Source organism: Accipiter gentilis, chromosome 2 (genome assembly GCF_929443795.1).
Source record: "Accipiter gentilis chromosome 2, bAccGen1.1, whole genome shotgun sequence".
NCBI lineage: Eukaryota > Metazoa > Chordata > Aves > Accipitriformes > Accipitridae > Astur > Astur gentilis.
The window spans coordinates 51,670,797-51,694,239 of record NC_064881.1 but is presented as its reverse complement, the minus strand read 5'-3'; positions in this window follow the sequence as shown (position 1 = coordinate 51,694,239).

The window sequence follows — 23,443 nt, the reverse complement described above, 5'->3', positions numbered from 1 at the left end:
CGACTGTGGGAAAGACTATTAATATGTTGTGGGACATAGTGGTAAGTCTTGACAAATGTGAGAAATGGTCTGAAAAATTGTTGCTGAATATCATTCTAGATCAGCATATATCCTCATTTTTGTTAAAAATAATTGCCAAAATGCAAGCTGGGGAACACTTGGTGAAGTAGATTTTTTTTCTGCAAAGAATCTGGGATTCTAGTAGATCTAAGGCCAAATACAAGTCACAAATTTCATACTCTGACAAAAAATCACAAGAGTTTTGCTGGTGTATGTGAAAAGAACCAGAACTTGCAAAAGAATGACTTCCTAGTTTGTTGAGCACTGTTAAAACTTATCTTAAACACTGAGTCAGTTTGGGCTTTCTCTTTTGAGACAGATAGTAATAGACTGAAGATGCGACAAGCAAAATGCACTGAATAATTTGAGACAGATCACTAGTGTGGACTAAGTAATCTTTGAGACAGAAATTTGGGAATCCCCTAAGTACTTTTTAGGAGGTTGCCAAATCCAGTAGCCCAAAAGAAATGAGGCATGACCCCCAAGTCAAGCCAGTAGTGAAGCTGAGTCTGTGTTCCCAGTAGGCACATACACAGAGCACCAGTACACAGCTCATAAATCCACATACATCTGGCTGGCCACACAGATCCAGACAGACAGACATATTCTCACTCACAGTCTTGTCCTGTTGCCCTCTTTTGGAGGCTCAGGATGAAGGTCTGTTAGTAGGAGGTATATTTATTTATTTATTTAAATGTGTATGCAACAATATGTATATTTAAATGGAGATGCATGTGTGGGGTGTGGATCCAAGTCCCCTGGATCTCAGTCTCCCCAGTTGCTGTCACCTCGACAGATGAGCCCTCAAGGCCACAGTCTCACACCGGGTACTGGTACAGAATCCTGTGCACACAACAAAAACACACACAGAATGTGAATCATGTAACATAGACACATCTCTCAATCCCCTTATCCCTCTGTTTTCCAATTCTAGGTCCTTCCCAAATCACGTAGACCTATTCCTTTCCCTGTCACTGCTTTCTCCCCTAAACATCCCATAAGAAGCCTTGTGGAATCCCCAAAATTCTCTTTTTCTCCATCCCATAATGTTTCCCATACCCCCACAGCGGTGACCCCTCTTAGTCTGTGAGGTGACCCTCCCCATTGACCCACCGGCTGGGTGCCCGCTGAGCCCATGGGGCTGAGGTTGTCCTGGGACAGCCCTGGGTGTCCCCAAACAGGGGCTCATGTCTCAGACCCGGTCACTGGGACCTCCCCATTGCATTTTTTTCTTCTTGGCTCCTCTGATTGCCCTTTGAGAAGTTGATGGCTCCTGTGATGAGCCTGGGAGCAGCCAGGGCAGGGTCTTGTTTGGGGTCATCTACCTCCAGTTGTTCCTCTGTGGTCTTTTGTGGGTGTGAAGATGAACACTTCAAGTACGCTACTTAGCAGTGCCAACTGAATATACTTACGCACTTACAGGCTGTCCTGAATGGAGCCCCAAATTAGCTCTTTTTTAAAAAAAAAGAACGTTAGCTTTTCCACTTATTTTTGGAAATATTTTAAAAAAAAAAAAATTTTTTAATTGCCAGCTGTTAAAGAATGTGCAGATGTTGGAAACAGCTGGCAAGCTACTACTGTAGTGTGTACAGGAAACTCAACTGTTAATTTTGCATCTTGCACAACTTACTCTTTTGCTTCTGTAAGATACAGATGCAAAATAATTCTTTATGATTGCCATTTCCCCCTAAATACCCCCAGTGCAAGCTAATTTGCCCCTCCTCTGTCCTGCCTGGCCAGTCTCTCCCTGGTACCACTTCTCTTCCAGCTGTAGCTCTAGCATGTCTGTGGTCAGTATTTCCAAGAGAACTTGTGTGTCTCATGAACCACAGAAATAAGCGTGTAAAAACCTGAAAAACTCCATCCAGCATCACTCTTTAGCGTTCCAGGAGTATCAAGGCAGCAATGAAGAGCAGTGTCCTGGAAGTCCATATAGTAGCCTTGTAAGTTTAAAAAACATGGACCGTTGAATACATACCCCATGCCATTTAGGTTCTCCCAGGTAGTGAAACACTTTGCAAACTGTACCCTCCATAGTTCCCTTCCACCTAGAGTTTGGGGCAAGTAGAAGCGCTCAGCTCAGTACTCTTTACAGAATGGAGTGAATAGCTGGGTTTATTTGGACATATTTCTGGTTACAGGGGAAGAAGCATTGCAAGGTTAGGACTTCATTATATAGCCTAAGACATATAATGTCAGCAATTTGTATCATAGTGTCGGGTCTCCTCTATCCTTTGTCAAGAAGGCAATGTTGCCTCTGGTTGCATGCAAAGTCAGAGCACAGTGTAAGCTATCTTGTGATTTGCTTCTCAAGGGCAGGAGGGCTTGCCTAACAGAACAATCCTCCCAGAACTAATTCAGCAGATGTTTAATGCACTTAAATATACATGAATTTACCAGGAGCTGACAGTGCAGTCACACCAGGCTCAACCCTCATAAAGGGACTTGGTGTCCTTTAGCAGCAGAGAAGCCAAGTCAGGAGAAATTCCTGGGCCAGATTGTCCCACTGAACATCATCTCAAACTGCTTTGACTTAAAACCAGCTAATTGCTCAGCATAGAAAAGTGGCTTGGCATTGTACCTCTGTTAAAAATACGTATGATCATGTGGAGAGAAATGGTAAGGGAAATGAGTCCTTCTGAATCTCTGAAAAGTAACACCTAGGGCAGAGAGAGAAGCTAAAAACCCAAAGCTCCTGGAAACAAACTTCAGCAATAGGAGTTGTGCTGGAAAGAGCAGTAAAATCCATCTAAGTTACATTTGCCATCTCCTTGGCTTGAGTTAATTTACAGAGAGCCTATTCTCTGACCCTCAGGTCCTCTGGTTTTAATTTGCCACAGCTGCCACTGGCCTTCATGCTGCGCTTCTGTTGTGTCTTGCTTCCATAGGAACTAGGTTGAGCCTTCAGGAGTTCAAGTGCCATGAATTGGAAAAGAATCACATTAATTACTGCCACTGAAAGTGTCAACGCTTCATTCTTTTTTTCCTCTTTGTCTCTGAAATCCTTTGGCCTTTTTTGTGTGGCAAGTTTATGACATGTACAAAACCATCTCAAAGTACTCAAACCCTTATTTGTCAGATACTGAAGTCCCCAGATACCTGTTCCGCTCCAACCAGATTAACATTTGGTTGCACTAATTACACCCAATTATTAAAATTTAACCTGTTTTGTTTTGCAGGGAAATCACCATTCTGGGAAATTCATCTGCTTTTGCCATCAATGTTTTATACAGACAAATAACCTTCTCTAATGTGTTTAGGAAGTGACTATTGCACAAATCTGGACATTAATCAAGCATGATGATGGGATGTATTGCTTTTGGCTGGGATACAGTTAAATTTCTTCATAGAAGCTAGTATGGGGCTACGGTTTGGATTTGTGCTGAAAACAGTGTTGATAACACAGGGATGTTCTTGTTATTGCTGAGTAGCGCTTACCCACAGCCAAGGGCTTTTCTGCTTCTCACCCCACTCCACCAACAAGGAGGCTGGGGGGGCACAAGAAGTTGGGAGGGGACCAGCTGGGACAGCTGACCCCAACTGACCCAAGGGGTATTCCAGACCATAGGACGTCGTGCTCAGCATATAAAGCTGGGGGAAGAAGAAGGAAGGGGGGGATGTTTGGAATGATGGCGCTTGTCTTCCCAAGTCACTGTTACATGTGCTGGAGCCCTGCTGTCCTGGAGGTGCCTGAACACCTGCCTGCCCATGGGAAGTGGGGAATGAATTTCTTATTTTGCTTTACTTGCATGTGCACCTTTTGGTTTGCCTATTAAAATGTCTTTATCTCAACCCATAGCTTTTTGCACTTTTACCCTCCTGATTCTCTCCCCCATCCCACTGGAGGGGAGTGAGTGAGCAGCTCTGCGGTGTTTAGTTGCCAGCTGGGGTTAAACCATGACATGAGAGAAGAAAATGTACTAGAAGAAAAGAGAAAGAATATGATGTATTTTAGCGCAAGGATCCAGAGAAGTGTCTCTTAAGTTCAGACAACCTTATGCAGCATTGTGTGTTCAGTGTCCCAGGAAGAAAATTTTTGCTCTCTCCAGAGTACTACAGATGGGATTCTAGCATAGTGTATATATTTGTGGGAAAAAAAAATCACTTATTTGAGTATCAGACATAAGTAGAGGTGTGCATGTGACAAAAGAAAAGAAAAAATACCCATCAGTAAGCCTGCCTGAAATATTGAGCTCTTTGATTACGTGGAGGTCAACCTTGATATTGAGTTATGAAGCTTTTATGTATACAGAGATTCTGCTACTGATCAAAACAAAATAAAAGACTTGAGGATATAACTGAATAGTCATCGGGATTCAAACATTTCTTCTGATGTCTCTTTGGGTGAGGGAGAGAAAGAAGAATCAACTGTGAATATCTAATCAATCAGATCTGTTTATGTCTAATTGCTAATGACAGGTTTTCCAACAAAAGTTGTAGCTTGCATCCAATTGATGCAAAGGACACAAAGAACAGCACAGGAGTGATGCAGAGAATCGAGGGAGGTTGTTTTGAGCATCTTCCTCTCCAAACTGTGGGATTTGAAGTGCCTTCAAAGAATGGGCACAAAGCTGGTCAGAGGACAGTGGTCTCACTTTCCAGCATCATTTGTAGATGCTAAAGCTCTTCCTGTTTCTTTTTACTGAATAACAAAATCACAGCTGCACGTGGGAAAAAAAATGGTGCTTGTTGCAACAAGTAGATTCAAATCCCTGGTCTTTTTCTTGCAAAAAAAATCACTCCATCTCAGAAAGTCAAAGACCTTGAATTTCAGGTTTTGGACTTCCTCTAGTAGACTTCCAGTATCCTGACCTGAGACAGCCCTAACGTGGCAGGATGCTCAAACATCTCGCTCTGTCAAAGTTACAACTTCATTTGGAATCAATATCTTTGATTATTTTGGAAACTGTGTACCTTCAATCACAGACTATGGTGGCAAGTCCCAGCATCAGATCTGGGAAATTTGGCAAGCCATAACTGACCTGGCGAATGAAACCTTTGGCTGCTGCACAGTCTTTCCAGCACCATTTACTCCAGTACCCAGCACAACCTGCTTCCTCAGTTCACAAATTAGCTGGCATCCTAGTGGCAAAATACTCTGTAGCTCCCATGTTAATTGCAGACTCAATCAGTTTCGAGTAGCAAGAGGCATTCTTCAGCCTTCGGAGAGCTCTGAATGACAAGAATAATGGAGCAGCACAGGGCAAGATGACTCTTGATTTGCTAACAAGAGGAGAAGAAATTACCAAACAGCAAGAGCCTTGAACTGCAAAACAGATATTAAACCAGTGTAAATGTACAAGAACAGACACCGAGGTCTGACACTGCTGTCGCATCGGGTTCTCCTATCGCAGATGGTACTTTATGTCCTTCCTACACAGACAAGCCTCATCAGGAGAAATACCTGAGCCAAAAAGCCCTGCTGATAAATCCCATGGACTCATTCTCCTCTTTTGCTTTTGAGGCAACTGGTGGGCTGAGCAGGGGAAAATGCAATTCACCCTGCTGCCTGTAAGAATGGCTTAAAAGGCAGCTAAAATACAAGATAATGGAACTTATCTGTTGGGGAGTGCCATGAATAAAACATGTTTTGCTGTCTGCATGCATTTCTCCTAGCTGCCCTTCAGAGAAAGATCCCTCTTACACATCACTATTTGGAGAGCAGAAAAAGCACCCGAATGACCTTGTTCTGCTGGGGGCAGTAGCAGATAACCTTTCCGCAAAATAAGACAAGACTATTTCTGACCCATGGGCCAAAGTTCAAAGGCAGAGATTTCCAAACACATTTAAGCTGATAATTCCTGTCTGAATGCATAAGCCATTAAAATTAATAGGAGTTAATAACAGTCAGATTTATTATTATAAATTAGTAACTGAATACTTCTATAGAGCTGGACCTCGTTTTAAAGATATTATTTCTGTGTTCTCCACCCTTGTTCATTTAATTCCTGGTCACATTATTTCACTGGAACAGAAAAGAAAAGAATTAAAGACATTGGAAATTTGGAGAAGCTGAAACATTTTGTTTCATTATTGCTAGAGAAAAAAATTTTCAAATTTCTATTTCCCAATGAGTTTTCTTCCCAAAGTTTGCCTAAATGTAATAATAATAAGAAACAGAAAGAATGAGAAACATGCACTTGAAAATAAAATATTTAATTTGGTTGAAAAGATTCTTTGTTTGAGGGTTATGCTATCGGGGGAAAAAATCCTGCATGTTGGCCTTGAAACAGTGAAAAAAAATGACTTTGTCAGTGAACTAAAATATCAATTACTGACAGACCTTTACTGCTAAGAGATAGAATAAAGCACAGGGATGAACCAGGGAGTTACAAGTCTAGACAAAGCATAGCCACGTCCTCCTGATGACTAAAAGGACAAGCACAGCAAATGGTGTCTCATCTTCAAATTGGGGAGTTTCCTTAGAGGCTTTGGTAAAACCTTGAGAACGAGCCCTCGACAAAAGACTGAGAAAAGCAACGATGCAATGACATTTTTCACCGGGCACTGTGATAAACAACGCAGCCTCTCACTTTCAATATAATTTATTCCTTTAGTTATAAGTCTCTTTGCTTGTATAGAAGGGTTAGATTTTTCCCACCTGTCCTGATTTTTTCATGAGATGCTGTAGGACTTAAAGGTCTCTTCAAATACCTTTTGTAGCTACTCATAGCACAGAAAAAAAAAAAAGGCAAGGAACATGCACAGAAACAGCATAAATTTCCTTAGTCCCATATCTTGTGCTTCTTACCCCAGTTGACACCCAGATACTTAGGGACCGGTGGCAAACAGCCAGTTTAAAGCAACACTCAGGCTCCTCTGTCATAGTCTAAGGACCAGAAAATGACGGATGGTTCACGGTACAGCTGTGGAGGAAGCTTTAACATCCTAAGCCCTGGTTCATCCTCAACCAGACTGAATTGGCTCTTGTTCTGGAAATTTGATGAGTTACCGAAGGGAGGGCTAAAGCCCCCTAAAATTTCTACAGGCAGGCAGTGCTCCATGACTGCCTCTTTGCAGGTTTTACTACCTACCTACATAAGCCTTGGCTATCCCTTTCTCAGGGAACAGACCCAAAAAATGCAAAAGTTACTTATGTATGTGGGGAGCTCCCACATACCAGGCTTTTTAAACAGAATCTCACTACCTCTTCCAGTGTCTCAGCCAGTAAATGACTGCTGCACTCAGAGAGGGGATCTTCTCCTGCTTTTTCCCTTGTTAAGTACGATGTAGCAGCTTCTTTTTCCTTCTTCCCCTTTGTTTTCTGGAAAGCTGCAGGTTTTTCAAAGCCTTTTTTTGGGGTGGTGGCGGTGGTGGTTAGAGAATGGTTTTGGTTTTGTTTATATGTCTGTTTCTTTTTTCAAGGAAAATAATAAAAAAAAAAAAAAAAGAAGAAAACTCAGTTTTGCATTGAGAATAAATGCATTTTTGTCCATTATTACACTAGTTTGAGGTTTGACCCTCTCTTGTGCAGGTGCCATAAATTATACACTGGGAAGGTAGAAAGTTTGTTTGTTTATTTATTCCATCATTTTGTGGCTTTTTGCACTGCCATGGACAAAAGGGGTCATCAAATCTACAGCATGAGAAAGATGCAGGGAGAGAAAAAATATATACCATCAGATTCCCAAAAAAGACAGAAAAAAACCCAAACCAACCTCCACCACTACCTCCGTGGGTGGCCTCCATACTGTGCCCATGCTAGCAAACCACCTTTAAAACCAGCCACAGTGTAAGCACCTATGAGATATTTAATATAAACCAGGAGCATCTGTTGATGTCGGGACAAAAACCCAGTTAATTTAATAGCTCAGTGTCTTCAAACGAAGAACAGTGCTCTACAATGTTTCTAATGTATTTAGAGACTACAAGTCTGAGCCAGCTCAACCCTCTTCTATCTATTTGTACATTTATGATCTTTATAAAACTCAAACACAGTCTGATTTTGCTTTCCTGAAGCAATGGCAGATTTCTTTCTTTGTTATTTTTTCTGCGGAAGTTTTACAAAGACAAGGCTCTGTTTCGGACTTCTTAGGTGTGAGATAAATATGTCAAGCATAAAAAAGGTTTTCTATGGCAATTTTCATCAAAGGCCATCAGAGTTCCGAAGATGTCACAAGGTACTAAAAAAATATTTGGAAGTATACGAGACGTGGTTTGTAACATGTGGGAATTATGGGGGTCACATTAGACAGAGTGCTTGAAAAAAAAACCTGAAAAAATAAATGAAGTGAGTTTTTCAGAAAAATCAGAATGTTTCATTATGAAAGGATGCTTCTACTTTGAAGTGAACACAAACTTAGTTTTGGGGGAAAAAAAAAAAAAAGCCTAACCAATACAATGGCATGCTTTGTTTTTCTACAAACACTTTTGTTATTTTTCATTGTGTTAGTTTGTTTCATTATGAAATATGTGAACAATTGGACTCAAAGTGATTTATTTAGGTTTGTTTGCATGGTGGGAGTGCGGAGGCTTGGTGGGTTTGGGTGGTTTTTTTCCCATTTTGTCCACCAAACCAGAAATCCCATTAGCTGCACGGTTCTTATCTTGGAGTCATGCAGTGGCTTGGGAGATATCACTTCACCTTCTCTGCTTCTGCTTCTTTCTTAATCTCCTTAGATTCTAAGTTCTTGGGATCAGAGCTGATTTGCTAAGAATTTGTACCATCCCCAGAAAAAATGTGTCCTTAATCTCAAGTAGAACCTTTAACTACTTTTGTAATAAAAATAGTAAAATAGTAAGAGTAACAATAACAACCAGTGCTTGGGAATCAGACTTGATTAGGACACATCACTCAATGTCACCTGCCAGCTGACCTACATCTCAAATGGACACTTTTTTTTTTTTTTTAATTTTTTATATTTTTCCTCACTGTCTCTTATTGCTGTGAGGCACAACTGATATGTGAAATCTGCTGCTGGAAAGCTACCCATGAAAACTGTAATTTCAATGTGCTGACATTTCAATGGGAGGCTTGCTTCCTGTGTGGCTCAACAATTTAGATCTGCAAAATATTTGGGGCTTTATAAGCTTGGCTGTGTCAACTATTGGTGGACTGCAGCACAAGAAAATACAGGGTAAACTGAATGACTAAGGTTGCTGTAAGGCCCTATATTTTATTAGTCTTCAAGTGAATAGCATTAAATCATAATATATGCCTCTGATCAGAAAAAAATTTGCCTTGTTTGCCAGGATGAGAAATCTTTATGGTGCTTCCTTCATGTGTCCTATTCATGTTGTGAGGATGACGATGTAGACCTACTGACACAGAGAGAAGTGGTTTCTCACATAACTGGTAAATGTACCCTAAATAATGGGATAATTTTGATTGATTTTTCTGCTTAGAAACTATTTCGCCTCAGTTCTTGTCCTGAAGGTGGGCAAGTAATAAGGACAAAGACAGAATTGAGCTTGGACTCCAGCCTTGGGGCAACTTCTGCTTGACTCCATAGAGGGTGAAAGAGATAGTCTACTTCGGGAGGGTGTAACGGAGAGGTTCCATTTCCAGTGAATGACAGAGCCAAGAGCATCGCCTTCATCCTTGCCAGTGTGGTAGATACTAAGCCAAGCTGTACTCCAGTCTGTGCGATTACAAATCAAGAGTCTTTCATTCAAGTTAAAATTCATAATGATCCAGCATGGCAAATGCCCCAACATTACTGAATAGGGGAGAGGAGCCTTTTGACATTTGCTCATTTCTTGTTACATGGTCTCTATTGAACTTTTTCCAAACAGCAAGTTACAGAGCATCTTGCTGTTTTCTGCACAGTGCTGAGAGACAGACTGTTTCACAGAGACTAACTCTAACCTTGATGGTAGCAGCTCCAGGGCACACAAGCAAAACTCTTTTGAATTAAAGTTGCAAGCAGCCGTTTTAACAAGCACATGATTGCAGTAGAAATTGCCCTGAATAATTAAAAAAGAGTCCTATCTGAAGTTTGAGGGTAATCACATCCTGGGAGGATATTATTAAAAATGAAACCTGCTGTCTGGGGCAAGGATTTCTTTTCCTCTATTTTTTCCCTTCCTTTCCCTTCCCTTCCCTTCCCTTCCCTTCCCTTCCCTTCCCTTCCCTTCCCTTCCCTTCCCTTCCCTTCCCTTCCCTTCCCCTGATTCAGCCAGGCGGGAATTAGAAATCAGAGAAATCTCCACTCAGTTCACTATGTGATTCTTATCGGTGTTGCTTGCTAAACCCAAAATAACTGAAACAAATTCTGGCAGTCACCGAAGCAATTGCTTCTCTTATAAAAGGAATGTTGATTTGTGCCCGCGGATATAGACCAAGGGCTGCTAAAGCAAACCTCATCCGAATATCAGATCTGATGCTGAAAATGCAGCAAGTCTCTCAGGTATTTGCTACGTGTCCTCCATTTCTTTCTTTCTTTCTTTTTTTTTTTTTTTTTTTTTTAAATTGATTTAGAGCTACAGAAAAAGCTCTGTATTGCCATCCCCAGAGAGAGGAGTCTTTATTTACCCACAGCACAAACATAGCACCTCAGCAGCAGCCGTGCCTTGATGCCACGGGACCGCTGCTGGCACCCACGGTTGAGATGTAGCAAAGCAACACGGTCACCGCAAATAAAAATGACAATTAGCGCTAACCAGGTGGAGAACTGGCACTGGTGTGGTAGGACTTGGGCTGAGGCCACCAGCAGCAAGGAGGGCTGAGATATCGGTGACACAGGCTGGCTGGAGGTGCAGGAAAAGCCCTGGTGTGCCAAGGGGGGGGTGGAGAAATGGTGATTTGGGAACCGTGGGTCTGTTTTCGACTCTGCTGCTGCTCGGCCATGCGTGAGCTGGGGTGAGTCACGGTGTCACCGTTGCCTCATCTGCCATCTGTGCCTGTCTATTTGCATTGAATGCTCTTGGAGGACAGAGCTTTTCTTTTTTTTTTTTTTCTTTTCTCCTTTGTGCTGCACTTATCAGTAGAAAGCCCAGAGGCAACAAGAGGATTCTGGGGGAGCGTCCGCGTTGTAAGAATAAGTGTATTCCTTGTAAAAGGCAAGCAAGCCACAGAAATGCTATCTGACAACCTGCACAGACCTGTCACTGAATCTTTTCAGACCTCTTGGGCAGCATCAATATTATCTTGGAGTCTTCTCTTATTGTCGCCTACAGGCATCTGCTAGGTCTCCAGATACTTCCCTCATAGGGAGACAGAGCTCCACGCAGCTCAGATGCTCTCTGCAGAACTCAGGTGATGTCCAAATTGTTTCTGGTGAAACGTTGATGTTATCTCAGCAGCTCCTCTGACAACTTTTTGTCCTCTTTACCCAGCAGCTCACTGCAAGCATGAGAACAAGCTGGTTTTTTTCAGAATAATGACTGACAGCTCCAATGACAGATTTTTGAGTTCTTGGCATAATTGTGGAAGAGGAAGGAATAAAGGGAGGGAAACAGAAAGCAGCTGAATGGGTATCTTGGCAAAGAAAGTGCCAAGCACCACAGCATGAAAGAAAGTTTTGACAACCTGAACTGATGGTAGGAAAACAGAGACAAACGTGTCTGTATTTGTGAAGGGTGATAGCTGCTATAAGCAGACAAGCAAACCTAAGCAGGCTTCATTCAATGATTCGAACAGGATTTCCTTTCTGCTCTTCATCTACACGTACAGCTGGATGTTTTCATTGCCAACAAGGAAATGCACTAAATACTGGAGCTGTTAGAAAATAAATAATTTGATAATTCCAATTACTTTTCTTCTATTCGAGTTTCTTATTTCCATATTGCATTTCCCTCAGCTTGGAGTGTGAAACAAGACACAGTTTGGTTGGTTTTGGTTTTGCTTTGTGGCCAGTTACACTTTCTGGTCCTCAAACCTAGACGCTGCAGTAGTGAGCTGTCAAGGCTGAGCAGACTGTCTAAATAACCCTTATTCCTTGATCCACTTTGAGTAGAAACATTCAGATTGATCTAATTCACTGAATTTTCCAATTAAAATTTAATTTTACAGAAACCACTTTTCTAGCCATTAGTCTCCATTGGAGTTAATGTCAAAGGCTCAGTTTAGGCTGGCTTAGCTCCCTGCATTAAGAGCACCTTGTCAGAACCACTTTGGGACTCATAACATTCATCAGAAATGCAGACTCTCTCCCACTCAGCCAAAATTTTCCAACTTTTAAGTACAAAACCTAGCTCATTTCCCCAGTCAAAGGGAAAAATCCAGCAGGGGAAAACCAAAAATCTGCATGACCAATTTTAAATGAAGCGTCTTGAATAAGTGTTTCATTTAAAGTTGAGAAATCACTGCTTGAGTTCTAAATCACATTTTCGAAAAAAAGATTAAAAAAACTATGCAAGACCGACAGCAGATTACACCTGCATTAAAAGTCAATGAATTTGTTTCAATAATCATTATCATTTCTATAATGTAAAACAACTATTCTGGACATAAGGACCTAGTAGCTGCCCCAGTGGATCCAATGACAGATTAAGCCCAGCATCTACCTCAACTGCTGCCCAGTGTTAGATGCCTTATTGGGAGGGACAGAAACTCTTCAGTTAGCCGTTACATAGAAGACTGACCTGGAAAGACAATTATAGCTAATATTTCAGGCCAGTTTTGGTGCTGATAAACTGATAAAATTTCTGCTCTTGTGATTCATCCACCCGCTATGACAAAGCATCCCTATTCTCCATTTTCTGTTTACAAGTCCATTGTATGGTTGTGATGTGTTTTATTTAGCACGATCTTTTTTTAAAAGAAGGTGATCAGAAGTTTGAATATAATTCCACATCAAGTCCCAGGAAAAAAAAACAACCAACCAAAAAAAACCCCCCAAACAACCAAATAACCTTGTCCAATTTCACTAAATAAGTGCCATGTCTTTGCCCTTGATCATTTCCCCTTCTGGATCATAATAAAATTGTATTGAGCAACATTAACTGTGCTGTGTGCTTGTCATCAAAAAGAATTAAAAAAAAAAAAAAGGCATTTTGCAGAGTCCTAAGCTTTTTATTTCTTCTCTCTTGGCCCCTTCCAGATCCCACCATATGACATTAATGAGATGAGCAAGGATTTTCCTGTGTTAAGCAAACAGTCTGAGGTGTCTCACTTTTCCTGGATGATGTTTATCTTTGTGCTAAAATTCATGGGAGTATCTATCACATACGATAATGCCTGTTTTGAACGGCTTAAGAAGAGTACAAGTGAGAGATCTGTTGTTCTCCTGATCTCTTGTACCAGTGATCTTCAAAATTAATAAAATCCCCTCCTCAGTCACCTCACCTGTCCCTTCTCACCTGATTTAGGACTCAAGATATAGTTTCTCAGAGATGGGGAAAGGAGAAATTTAAACAGACTGAAACTTTTTTTCCTTAGCGGGTTATTGTGAGCAGGTCTGTTCAAGTTTTGATGAGAACCCAGGTAAGTCAGAAACAACCAAACCTGATGTGGAAAAAAGCTTATGGAAAAGGCGAGAATTCCTCCTTGGTAAATGAATGCTAGGGGTCCTGGTATCCACATGGTGCGATGCAGTGCCAAATACATGAGATGGGTGGACTACTTTAAGCTTTAACATCTTACAGTTGAAATAAGGTGTCTGGTACAATGGATGACGAGAACAACCTGACTGACCTGTCATAGAATCATAGAACAGTTTGGGTTGGAAGGGACCTTGAAAGGTCATCCAATAATCCAAACCCCTGCCATGAGCAGGGACACCTTCAACTAGATCAGGTTGCTCAGAGCCCCGTCCAACCTGACCTGGAATGTTTCCAGGGATGGGGCATCGACCACCTCTCCGGGCAACGTTCCAGTGTTTCACAACACTCGTTGTAAAAAATTTCTTCACTGTACCTAGTCTAAATCTACCCTCTTTTAGTTTAGAACCATTACCCATTGTCCTATCACAACAGACCCGGCTAAAAAGTTTGTCCCCATCTTTCCTATAGGTGTCCTTTAGGTATTGAAAGGCCACAAGAAGGTCTCCCCAGAGCCTTCTCTTCTCCAGGCTGAACAACCCCAACTCTCTCAGCCTTTCTTCACAGCAGAGGTGTTCCAGCCCTCTGATCATTTTTGTGACCTCCTCTGGACCTGCTCCAACAGGACCGTGTCTTTCCTGTGCTGAGGACTCGAGAGCTGAACGCAGTACTGCAGGTGGGGTCTCACCTGCGTGGAGTAGGGGGGGGAATCACCTCTTAATCCTTCCTGAACAAGCATTTTTACATATGGAAGGGAGGAGACGAGCGAAGAGGTTAGGTTTTTTGCACAAAGTTCTCTTTCAGCCTGCAAAGAGAGAGGACCATAGCCAGCTGCCCCCCTCTTTTAACTAATGAAAAGTGTTGTTTGACCAGGATATATCCTCTGCCTTGAAGTCACAGCAAAGAGAGGGAGATTGAAATGTGCACCCAGACTTGTTATAAATAGGGGTTCGTAATTATTTGCAAAGTCCTTGCTGGAGATGAGAAGGGCAGGGTTTACTTTGAACAAAGGAGATGTGCTCACTCAGACTTCCCATTTCTTTTAATAATCAATTTATGTAAATTTTAAAACATTACATATTCATGTTTAATTTTGCTGCTCCTAATGATGACAATTGCAATTAAGCTCTTTGCTCTCTTGGCAGCAGCAATAAGACAGGATAAAAATAAATAAATAATAATAATTTATGTTTCCTGTGACCTTTTAAAAACTTGTGGGTGAACTGGAAAATTGATCTTTTAAAAATCTGATTTTGGTAACACTTTAATAAACACATACACTTATTAAAGTGTTTATGTGTTGCCTTGGGGAAAAGAGAGGGGTTAAAAATCCGAGAAACCTATTCACAAAGAGAAAGATTAACTGTGAAAACAAATCATCTTCCATTGTTTTAATTATAATGACTCCAAAAGGTTGAATCTTCTGTCAATGAAAGCAAACTTCTGTGTTTAAAGCAATGATACAGGAAAAGATCTTTTCTCTTTCTGTTAGCTAGTAAAGTTCATCCTTCAAATGGAGTTGTATGCACAAAAAGGAGTAAAACCAGCTGAAATTTAGTTGAGTAGGTATGTTTCCCATCATAGTTTTATGGCTGGAAACACAAAATGCTTGGATTTGTATACATTAAAGTACCTATGTAAAAGTGTGTGTCAAGAAAGGAAGAGATTGGGAAGGGAAGGAGGAAAGGAAAGGACAAACCAGTCACAAATGGTAGAAGTTCTCCTGCAGGCCATGACCAGGCCAGGCTGAGCAGAAAAAAAGAGGAGAGCATCCCTGTTTACCCAGTAAATACCACATTCTCGAGTTTCCCCATGCCTCACTTGTAGGCATTGAATCCTTGCTCATCCCGTGCTGAGATCTCCAGCTCTTTTATTCCTCCCTCTCCCTGTCACGGATGAGGATCATTAGCTGGCCACTTCTATTCATTGAGTTAAAGTTTCTCAGACTTGTTGATAATCTTCTGCCACAGTCCAGCCTAACCATTTGTTTCTCCATCCTGTGACCATTCCGTTTCAGTTTTCCAGGGAAGAGGATTAATGAATATTCATCTTTTTGGAAAATAAATGAGGGGACTCTTCTCTTAGATACTTTGTTGTGAATTCAGAACGAGGCTTTTGCGGATCCAATCTGGACTCAGATCCTGCTGAATAAATAAGGACGTTGCCTAATTTGTACAGTCTGTATTGTATCCAGTTTCAAGATAGCTGGATGTGCCTTGGAGTAGTGCATATTGGGTCAGATCCTTGGTTTGCTATAAACGGGAAAATGGACATTTATACCCAGGAATCTGTCCTATTGGTTCCAGACATTTTATACTGCGTGGTTTTGCCTAGGAGATAGACGCAAGCATCCCAAACAAACAAACACTTTTTACATTAGGCAGGCTGAGTTACATCCTTTAATGGAAACAAATTTGTTGAAATGAGAGGAATGAGACTACCCCATTGATTCCGCATCTACCTGCTGACATGGAAAATTACCCATTTCCAGCAGATCTTTCATCTGCTAATTATCCTCATTGATTTTGGATGAAGAAATGTAGTGGCTGAATTCAGCTCCCTTCTACAGCACGTTCTGCCAGCCGGGACCTGTTTGCACTCTGACATGCAGGACAAAGAGAAAAAAGAGCCAGGAATTCAATTTCTTTTCCCCTTCATGCCCTTCTCCTAGGAAATCTGGGATATCTTTCCATTTGACTTATAGCAAGTAGTGGTTCCTTTTAATTGCAAGACGAATTATTTTTTATTGCTTTGCATGAATTGCATATGGCACAGACACATAGAGCTAGAAAAAACCAACAGCCAACCTGCAGTAAAATGAGAGACAGCTAAAGAAGGCAGAAAACAGCAAGATGAAGTGGAGGTAATGAAGAGATACTTTAAAGAATATTGAGTAGTTTCATCAGGCTGCTCCAGCTATTGTTGAAAAGAGAAAATAATAAACCACTAAACTTATCATGATGTTATTTTATTTCGTACTGCATGTTTTTGGACAAAAGTGGCCCAAACTCTTTCTAAGCTACAGTAATAAAGCTCAGAGTGAGATAACCACTCAAGCTGGAGCAGAAAGCAGCACTATGAAAAGCATAGTGAAAGAACGCTGGAATATTTCTTATTAGTTCCTATTAAATTTATTGGTAAGGGAATTTCATTAACAAAAAAACAAACCCTGTCTCTTCAGCAACATAAGAGTGCCAAACAGAGTGAAACTAGTTTAGTAAAATACCAGCCCATTAGGAAAAATATCATCTCCTGAGCTTTATGGCTATGGCAATTGAGAATTAGTACCATTAATTAGCTCAAGCTATTTGTTTTACAAATTACAACTGTATGTCTAAGCCCAGTAACTTCTGTCCCTAAGGAGTTACTGTGGCAAAAAGCTCCACGGTAGCAGCAGAGATTGAATGGACTTAACTTCCAGGAACATCTGAGAAAAAAAGCACAAACTGTTGTTTTTATTTCACTCCACTGCCTCTTTTCAGTCTGAGATGAAGAGAACAGAACTGCACATCTGCCTTCTCTGAGCCATTAATTCTTTTCCTGTATTTCTACTGCATTCAGTCCTTTTTTTTTTTATTGTGACATTTTATTTTTTCCCTCACTTGTAGTATGCAAGTGCTTTTGCAATCTTTTAATCGTTCCCACTGGTTCAATCCAGTCCCCTCTCTTTTTACAGTTTCTGTCTTCAACTTGATTTTAACCAGTTGAAAGGTGTGTCTCAACAAAACTGCACTACTGATTTGCATTAAGGCATCCCTCAGTATTCCACTCCTTCTGCCTATTAATGTCCTGTTTGATTTCTTGACTTCCAAAATGGGGTTTAGTATTGCCTTTAGTAATCTCCATCGAAGATAATTCTCCTAGCTCCTGTTACAAGAAAGGGAGATCTAGTCAACAGAATCCTAAACTACTTCAGCTGACCAACTTTGGGAAGTGCTGAATTTTACAGAGAAGCCATGGAGTTTCCATCCTTAGAGACATTCAAAACCCAACTGAACACAGTCCTGGGCAACCCGCTCTAGCTGACCCTGCTTTGAGCAGAGGGATTGGACTAGATGATCTCCAGAGTTACCTGCCAACCTCAATATTTATATGATAGCGACTACTTAGGAGATTTTTCTAATAGTCCTTTTTGTGTGACCTTGCCAAAGGCCCTTTGCGACTCAAAATGCCTGATACTATAGAGCTTCTTTTGATATTTTCCTGGTATGTTCAGAGAATTTTAAAGGCTCTGATGGATGCTGAGGAAGCCACTCATTACTTGCTGGCACTTTTGTGGTGTTTGGCTGTCTGTGATCTCTTAATCTAGGTCAAATGTAAAATAATTCTTCCCCAGTGAATAAGTGCTCAACTTGCTTGAATTAGCTATCTTTTGGAATAGCATATGAGCACCCAGGAACAGGTATTATGGCTCAGCTGATGTGTCACTGATTGTGTAAAGACTGAAAGACTAATAAGTTACCATTGCTCTAGAGAATGAAACTGATAGCACATTATGTTATTCTTTTTAATGTATTTGTTTTTCTCTTTTCAATTATTATTTCAACCAATATGCTAGGTAGAGCCCTGGGGATTGCTGGCTTTTTAGTTCCCAGAACTAAATTTGGTATAGAAGCTCCGATTTAGTGTAGAAGCTAAAAAAAGTATAATTGCATTCAAGAGTATAATAGAGATTGATATTCATGTAGCAATATTTGTAGTGACAAAATACCAGAAATAAATTCTAATGGAAAAGGTATGGTATCAAGACCCAGAAAATTCGGGTCTTATTTTCACTTGGCCACTGACTTGTTGTCTGACCTTTAAGTTTCACATAAGCACAGAGTTTGGTTTCCCTTAGGGTTCTTTCTGTGTCTGTTAAGACTATATGTTTTATTCATAGTCATCCAAAGTATGAATTCTACCACTCTTCCTGAAGCCTTTAACATTACTGGATAGAATGTTGGGTTGGAGGAATATCTTGTGTGGTCAAAATATTTTTAATCAGAAAAAAATCACCATCCTGGCTTCAAGTGTCTCCCATGAAACTTGTTCCAGTAAAGCCTCTCACTTTGACAAAGGAGTATGTAATATTTCTTTTGCAAGTCTGCATAAGGAAGTCAAGAAGTTGCCTGGATACATCAGGAAAAGAAATTATTTAACAGAAGAATAGTAATATTTTAAAGCTGATTTATGAGCTGCTTTTTGTTAGTGAATGCCTAGCCTTGAATTCCACTTGAAAGTGATTTTGGTTGTTGTTGATAAATGCTTTACTATCATAATAAAGTCCACAGAACATGAGTGAACATCTGAAATCTTAGACAACTATTGAACAGAGATAACACTCCACATCCATTTTAGAAATGATATATAACTTAGCAGCATACTGATGTATGTGAACTGTATGTTCTTAAGGAACAATGTTAATGTTGTCATACACCTAGGGAAAGCTGCTGTTAGCTATAGTTTGTTAATTGAGAGTACATGGTACTTTCATGTCTGATGACAATACCCAGGTGTAAAAAGAGTAGAGAATACGTTTAATTTTAATTTAAAAGAGTTAGTGCTTTTCTTTCACCTTATGTACACAATGACAAGTGGATCACTGAGTATGGGCATCTGATAAATGAATGCAAAGACAGGAGTCTTCTCTGTGATATTAACATATTAATTACATCTATGTTGAAAGTAGAGGATATGTCTGAAGAGGCTTCAAGATATTTCAGCTGAAATGCAGAAACATGAGTTTAAGCTTTGCATCAAAAACCAGCCACGGTGTTTGCGTCTCTGTGTGGCACCCTGGAAATCAAAACCAGATGGCCACACCACTTCCTTCGTCTTGAAAATGACACACTTTATTGTTTTAGGTCACCTAGACCCTGACGAAATTTTGACCTTGATTCAGAAAGATGACCTATTTCCATAGATATATTCCATTAACTTATTTTGCATTTCTTTAAATATCTTTCAAATATATATATATAACTTTTAATAATGCTTATTATTCTTTTCATTATATAGAAGAACTTGAGTTTTTTATCTGTTCCTTTGACAGGTTTAACATTATAGTGGCAAGTGAGATGTGAATGAAGAAGAAACAGTTCTTCGTGGCTTGGATTTCTAAATATTTTTTAAATGTTATAACTTTAAAACACAGTTAACACTGTTTCTTTGGCACTTACTGGTTTTAAAAATACTGGTTTTTATCAAAAATTCCAATACTTTTAAAATGTTCTTTGTTAAAAATGCATTGAAACCAGAAAGTATTAGTGTATTTTTTTCCACTTTAAACCCAAGGCTATTTCTATAAACAAAATATTTTGTTTATTCTGGAAGGTTTGTGGAAAATACCATTTTATCACAAATGCATTTGACAAAAGGCATATACAGTCAAATTGCTGAAATATGCCTGCAGACGTAAACTCAGCTACGATTAATTTCATGTTTCGATCTGAAATGTATCGGAGAACTTTGTGCTATCACATGCAGGGAACTTGCAGCAGAAAGATGCCATTTAGGATTAAAGATGTTACCCAAAAGGTATGTTACTTGGTGGCTGGGTGGTGCTTGCCTAGCAGAAAGGCACCCCAATTCTGAAAAGGGTTTCTGCATAGGTCTGTGTTACAGGTCATACTAAATGGTCACGCTGGTGAAATTAAGCCACAGATGGTTCATGATGTTGCTAAATATAGAGTGAGAATGCACCAAATTATAGACTGATAGGTAATACATATTTATGTTTTCGAGTCAGACAGGATCATTTTGATCTAAGTTGTTTTCTTGTATAACACAAACCATAATACTTACATTCAGTCATTTCTGTCCCCGAGGGTGTGCATTACTGATCTCTTAATGTAAAGGTGAGTGAGTCAATTGCATCTCTGCATGTGGTTAATTATTTTTGGTTGAGTATTTGGTTTTTATTTACAATCTGAATTTGTCTTGTTTCATATAACAGCTCCTGCATTTGACTATTTCATTGCATCTTGCGTTCTGCAGGATACGGAGTCGTCATCTATCAGCAATCTTTTCTCCTGCCAGTGAAGAAATCTTAACACATACTTATAGACCTTAATCAAGTTACTTGCTAATCTCCTTTTCAAGATGTTCAATGAGTTTCACAGTCTAAGGAAGCTGAATTACTGTTTTCTAAGCCCTTTCTAGTAATCTAATTTATTTTTTTGCAGGGTGGATTTTAGAAGTGTTTTCACTGATGCCACACATTCTCTTTGTATTACTAATAGCTGTTTGCTGTCTAACATCTTCAGTGATTATATTTATCACCATTTTGCAGTCTGACTTGAGGAACTGTGGTAAATAGCCTACTGAAGATCAGGGCAAAGCAGATGTGCTCTGCACTTCAGGTTCATTTCCCCAATCCTGTATTAGCACGTGCTCTGAACACATTTATGATAGATTAAATACGTCCTCCCACACTTCAACTTAGTAATCTTCATGACAGTCCTGTGAGGTAGGGCAATACTGTTACCCATTTTTACTAAGACAGAACAGATACAAGCAAACTGAAAAAGGACCCTAATCATTTAAAGGCATTTAAGTGGGTAACAGACATCATACTGGAAAATTTAATGTAGGAGACTCAGGCTAGTCTATAGTGGAGCACTGGCACGTGTCTCAGGCTGAACTGACGGTGCTATATAATCATGAAAGGGAAGGAGCATGGGTGCTCAGAGCAGTAACGGATGGTACTGTCCATCACACAAAACCATTCCCAAGCTGTGGGATTCAGGAGCCCTCTTTGTTTTCTGTGGGTGCATATCTCAGCCATGCTGTGACTTCAGGTTAGGGCTGGACCTGGGCACACCATTGCCCCACTTTTCTGCACCCCCTTTGCTCTCTTGGGTACCTTCAGTCCCTGGGAACCAAATGTGGCACCATGGAGTAGGAAAGAATCATGGTATAATTGGGGTAAAGAAGAACAGGGAACTCAGGATGTCTCCATACAACAGTTTAGATTTAGCTAAATCCTCCACAAAGAGGTGGTCTGAAACCCCACGTGGAGGAGAAATACAGTTTGAAGGGACCGTACCATTTCCCACCTCCCATCTCTTACCAGGAAGCTGCTGCATTGCAAATTCATTTTCCCTGTAGGTGTTTCCAGTCTCCAAGCCACCCATATCACTCAAACTTTTAATGCTTCTGATCACTAAGCCCTTACAGAATGCTTCCAGACACCCCCCTGACAGAATGGCCTGGGGACATCTTCTTGATATCAGACTTCCGATGAGCCTGTTCCTCTATTACTTTTGGATGGACTGTCCTGATACTTTCTTTGAACTCTGTTCCCTTCCCTGAAGTGGTTGGTCCTACTCAGTTTTCAGGTTTACAGTAACGAAAGCAAATATTTGCAACAATGGGATTAAAACAGCCAAATGTTATTTCAATTTTTGATGAGGACATTTGAACTGATACGGGGTATGTAGCTGTACCAGGTTTGGCTGGGAAAGAGTTAATTTTCTTCATACTAGCTGGTATGGGGCTATGGTTTGGATTTTTGCTGAACACGGTGTTGATAACACAGGGATTTTTGAGTTACTGCTGAGCAGTGCTTACACAGAGCCAAGGGCTTTGCTGCTTCTCCCCCCACCCACCAGCGAGGAGGCTGGGGGGGCACAAGAAGTTGGGAGGGGACACAACTGGGACAGCTGACCCCGACTGACCAAAGGGATATTCCAGACCATAGGACGTCATGCTCAGCATATAAAGCTGGGGGAAGAAGAAGGAACGGGAAGGGGGGAAATTCAAAGCGTTGGGTTTTGTCTTCCCAAGTCACCGTTACATGTGACGGAGCTCTGCTATCCTGGAGATGGCTGAACACCTGCCTGCCCATGGAAAGCGGGGAATGAATTCCTCGGTTTGTTTTGATTCCTGTGTGGCTTTTGCTTTACCTAGTAAACTGTCTTTATCTCAACTCATGGCTTTTTCTCACTTTTACCCTCCCGATTCTCTCCCCCATCCCACCAGGGGGGAGTGAGCGAGCGAGCGAGCGGCTGTGTGGGGCTGAGTTGCCGGCTGGGGTTAAACCATGACAGTAGGTAAGATTCTTAGATGGTACAGTTCAGGTTTCATTCTTCGAAGGTTTAGTTCAGTGAGTTATATTCATTCTAGACAGAAGTGATTTAAAACAGGTGCAATAACATCACAGATGCTTTGGTCATATTGAACTCTACTGTTACATTCAGAAATTCATTGGAAGATGTGAAAAAAAAATACATTCTCAAACCAACATGTGTTCTTTTTAAGCCTGAAACTATGATTCAAGCTTGAAAAAAATATCACACAGATTACTTATTTAATTCAGCCTTTTCATTCAGCTATTGTTTCTACTTCTGTTGGAACAATCATGAATCACTGATGAGCTTCTCAGAGGATTGTTTAGACTAGTTCAAGGTCATAAAGACTCAGGTAGGGAAGTCATAGTGGGGGAATGCAGAATGAATATCAAGGTGAATATCATGTTAGGCAAATGAAGATGGAAAATTGCATCCAAGAAGAAAAGATGAAAATTTTCACATTGCCTTCAGATAAAATAGACTGATTCTGGAATAAATCTCACTTCTAGAGAGGAATGAGCATGAATCTACTCAGTGCCCATAGGTTTTCTTCTTTTCTAATCAGTAGAGAAAATTACATACAAACACACACAGAGACATATCCATAATCCAACAATAGCTTTACCCCCCTCAGTAAATTCCTTTATTTTATTTACAGCCCCAAAGAATATGTTCAAACATATTTTTTTTTTCTTTGTTACAGAGAATGTCAGAGCAACCTCTAGAACATATATCTATGAAATGTCACATATCTCTGAGACCACAATGAGGAAGGAAGGACTGAAAAATATGCATGTCCTTGAGTGCAAAGGCAATAAGGAACAGATCAGTCTCCAGTACGACTGTAAGACCTAAAGAAATCAGAATTAGAATCCTTCAGGAATGGCCTCTCACTATTCTAAAAGCAT